This window comes from Budorcas taxicolor, chromosome 2 (assembly GCF_023091745.1).
Source record: "Budorcas taxicolor isolate Tak-1 chromosome 2, Takin1.1, whole genome shotgun sequence".
Lineage (NCBI taxonomy): Eukaryota > Metazoa > Chordata > Mammalia > Artiodactyla > Bovidae > Budorcas > Budorcas taxicolor.
This window is the reverse complement of record NC_068911.1, coordinates 89,999,132-90,003,800: the sequence shown is the minus strand read 5'-3', so window position 1 is coordinate 90,003,800 and position 4,669 is coordinate 89,999,132. Positions and strand designations below refer to the sequence as shown.

General features: G+C 40.2%; 1 non-coding gene across 1 annotated transcript; it reads left to right on the top strand.

Annotated features, from left to right (window-relative positions):
• The first annotated feature begins 265 nt into the window (after positions 1-265).
• LOC128044102 (U6 spliceosomal RNA) lies at positions 266-372 on the top strand. The gene has a single exon (XR_008199070.1). It is a non-coding gene; the product is annotated as a U6 spliceosomal RNA (small nuclear RNA).
• The last annotated feature ends 4,297 nt before the right edge of the window (positions 373-4,669 follow it).

Below are 4,669 nucleotides of genomic sequence, written 5' to 3'. Positions count from 1 at the left end.
TAATCAGGCCATCTTTCAGACATGACCGGAGCTTCGTTGCCAGTCTGATGAGATACACAGAACTGAGTTCCTTATGGTTATGCCTATGGTCAAGGGGCATTCAATATTTTAATCCAAGACTAAAAAGATGGAGTCACAGATGACTTATCAAATTTCTGGAAAAATCCTTTGTGGACATTCTTGTCCCTTATGTTGAAATACTTTAACAAAGGAAATGTGAAAACTTCATTGAGGTTAGTGTTTGTTTACTGAAAAGGCAGTTGTTGTGCTCGCTTCGGCAGCACATATACTAAAATTGGAACGATACAGAGAAGATTAGCATGGCCCCTGCGCAAGGATGACACGCAAATTCGTGAAGCGTTCCATATTTTTTAGATGTCCATCAGCAGATGAATGGATAAGAAAGCTGTGGTACATATACACAACGGAGTATTACTCAGCTGTTAAAAAGAATACATTTGAATCAGTTCTGATGAGATGGATGAAACTGGAGCCGATTATACAGAGTGAAGTAAGCCAGAAAGAAAAACACCAACACAGTATACTAACACATATATATGGGATTTAGAAAGATGGCAATGACAACCCTGTATGCAAGACAGCAAAAAAGACACAGATGTGTATAACAGACTTTTGGACTCAGAGGGAGAGGGAGAGGGTGGGATGATTTGGGAGAATGGCATTGTAACATGTATACTATCATGTAAGAATCGAATCGCCAGTCTATGTCCGATGCAGGATACAGCATGCTTGGGGCTGGTGCACGGTGATGACCCAGAGAGACGTTATGGGGAGGGAGGTGGGAGGGGGGTTCATGTTTGGGAACGCATGTACACCTGTGGTTGATTCATGTCAATGTATGGCAAAACCAATACAGTATTGTAAATTAAAATAAAGGAAAAAAAATTATTACAAAAAAAAAAGGCAGTTGTTGTTAGATCAAACTTATAAACAAAACACGTAGTAACCACTCTTTTATTATTTCTGAGCTCAAAGTGAGGAAATGGGAAATAATTGGCTAGAGCAACTTGAAAGTAGTCATTAACTTATGGAAAGACAAAAACAGAGTAGATTTTCAAGTTAAATAACCTCAGTTTGCTGACCAGAAGCTCTCAATTTATGTTTGGGCAGGAGGTTACTATTTTGGTAAATAAAACCAACTAGTCAACAAATAAAATCCACAGATGTTTTCTGTGCCTAGAACTAGTAGTTGAATGGCAACAATTTTGATGACAAACCTATAAAAAGAAGTCTGGGTCTGTTTCTCAGTCTGTAATATTTATTTAAAAGTTGAATGCTTTAGATGGGATTGTAATAGAATTTGAATCATGCATGATCCATGAACAAAGATTATAATGGATCACTAGGAGAAGGCAATGGCACCCCACTCCAGTACTCTTGCCTGGAGAGGAGAGGACAGAGGAGCCCCATGGACAGAGGAGCCTGGTGGGCTGCAGTCCATGGGGTCGCTAAGAGTCGGACAGGACTGAGCGATGTCACTTTCAATTTTCACTTTCCACTTTCCTGCATTGGCGAAGGAAATGGCAACCCACTCCAGTGTTCTTGCCTGGAGAATCCCAGGGACGGAGGAGCCTGGTGGACTGCCGTCTATGGGGTCGCACAGAGTTGGACACAACTGAAGCGACTTAGCAGCAGCAGCAGTGATCTAGACCCAGAATTTGAGGTTCACCACTCCAGACCAGGTTTTTAGGGATGAAAGATGTTTCCTTTTGACAACTGATTTGACTTCAGCAGAATGGATTTAGTACTTCAGATCATAAACTCAGTGGTAAAGAATCCACAGGAGACACAGGAGACATGGGTTTGATCCCTGGGTCGGGAAGATCCCTTGGAGTAGAAAATGGCAACCCACTCCAGTATTCTTGCCTTGGAAATCCCATGGACAGAGGAGCCTGGTAGGCTACAGTCCATGGGGTTGCAAAGAGTCAGACATAACTGAAGCGACCTCACAGCATGCAGCACATAGTACTTATCAAAGAATTTATGACTGTTGAAGACTGTAAAAAATATGACAATATAAATTCTCTCTTCTTTTTTGTTGCAGAAATGGAGAAAAATTATTTCATTTGCTTTCATTGAATTATTCAATATGTCTTATGTTCTTTTCTTAAAAGACGCTTTCAGTTAAATATTCTTTACTTCCAAGGTGTAAGTTAAAACCCCAAATCTTATTCTTTCCTTTGAAGGAAACCACTTTGAGGGAAGAGGGCATTCTGGAAAATGTACCCAAAATAGTATTCAAGAATATCTAAGACAATGAAGGTTCAGATAAAGTCTTGCAACCACCAATTTTTGAAAACATATATAAGGGAGAAGAAGATTATTCCCTTACCTCTGGCCAAGAAGAATCTTGCCTTCTATTAACAACTAGTCTTGAGGGTCCTCTGGGTCCTCCTTCTTCCCCCTGATCTTCAAGGAATCCTCTCTAAGAGGCACCGCTTTTTACCATTGCTAGCTATTACTCCTTGAGAGCTGTTGAATGTGATTATGAACTATTAGTGCCTTCCAACTGTCCACATAAGTAGAGGTCAAACGATTCACAGCTATCTGATTCTGGCACTTAACCAAGACTTCTCTGTGGGTCACATCATTATCACCAAACCACTACAGACTGGCTATAGGTTAAAAGAATAAGCAAGCATTATGAGCAAGCACTGGTGCAGTGTCTGGTAACTAGAAAGATATGTAAGTTGTCTTGGAAAAAAAAAAGTCCTGTCCTGTGCTTTAAAGGCAAAGAGGAGGTCCTAATACATCAATAATGTAATTCATCTTAATTATAACTGAGAGCAAAAGGCTACCATCAGCACATTGTATGTAGCCATTGATCTTAATAAATATTTACTGAGGATTTATGCCAGTGCACTTTGTTCTGGCTTATAGCCTCCATGCTGCTTCTGAAAATGCCCCATGGTGCTTCTACACTGTCACAGCAATGCTATGGAATCAATCCAATGACTATTCTCAGGAGTCCCCCTTGTCATCAAGTCCTACATAGATGTCTAGATTCATATTAGACAAGATCACTAAAGTCTCTTAACACATTGGAACCAGGGCACTTATGGTGGTTCATATATAATTAAAACAGACATTCAAGACCAAATTTCAAAATACATCATAAATCTTGCCATGATGAGAAAAGAAGAAAATTAGGGAAAATATGAATGTATTTATTTTTATTAAAAAACAAGAACTAGAAAGAAAGGCTAGTATTAGCATCCTAAAGAGAGGCTTATTTATTATAAGGTACAATGGAAGGCATTCAACTTTGATTCATTTTCACAAAAAGCTGACTAGCTGTTGCCCAATTAATATATCCTGGAAACGTTCCAGAAATGATGCCTTTCATGTACATACACAAATTCACAGTGTTACTCCCCACCTCCCCTGCTGAGTTCTCTGTATTTTCAGCAGTCTTAGGGAATCCTACCTGGCCTACACTTCTCAGTCAGAGGGCCTGGAAGTCAGGTCAAAAGATTTGGAGGAAAGAGAATCAGCAGACTTTGCAGTTCTCTGGAGCTCACCTACTGAGCCGTCCATGGACTGTGTGACCTCCTGAGGCTTCCTAAACTGACTGGTGCTGACAGAAATTCTCGCAGGACTCTAAAACACATCGAGGTGAATGACGAGGGAAACTCTGGAAACAGAAAATCTTGTTCTATAATAGTCCAGAATGTCTGGTGCAAGGATAAGAGAGGAAGTCCTTCTGAGGGTCAATGATTTGGGTAATTCCAGGCTCCCAGTACTCACTATTCCCCTCCACACGACCCTGTGACACTGTTTGTTACCATGAGGAAAGTCAGCATTAAAATATAAACAGATCATCAGGTGGTGGACCCAGTCTTGAAAAGAAATCTAGGAGAAAAACATGGTCTCTAGGTTTCCTAAAATTGCACAGGAGTAAAAACAATGAGGTTATATTTTGGAGGGTAAAATTTTGCTTACATCTTGAAAATATAAATGACCCTCACATTGTTGGTTTTTTTTAAGCCCAATGAAATTACTATGTTTAAACTCAATGCAAATGAATGGTTGTATTCACCTCATGGTTCAATTCAATGATGCACTGCATTCCCTACTCTGGTCTTAAAACCTCTATGGAGGAGTGACTGGAAGACACTGAAATGCAGTTCCTTGCCACAAAACTCTTTCTCAGTCAGGAGCCAGCCCTCATGGACTTGGGCATAGTTACGCACTTTCCCTTCTGTTCTAAAGCTGCTTCCAGTGTCTATCAGATGAAGTCTTAAAGGGATTGAGGGAGACTGAAGAACGTATGCGCCAATGGGCCACTCACTTTTGAACTCTGAAAACAGTGGGTAACTGTAAGTGTGAGAGATATCCCCATATAATGATTTCACATAGTGTTAGAAATACGGATATTTTGATTACCACTAACTAGCTTGGTGATCATGGGCAAATATTTAACCTCTCTGGATGTCAATTTCTCCACCTGTAAAACTAGAGAGCTGACCTAGATGATGTCTGAGATCTTGAACAGCTTTACAGTGCATGGCCTATGACTCAGATTGTATTTTAGATTAGTGGGAAGAACCACATCCCCATTGCCCACCTTCCATCAGCCTATAGCACTTGGCTCCCAACGTAGGGCTATAAATTCAATTTCTATAACACAGATAATCTTATTCAGGTT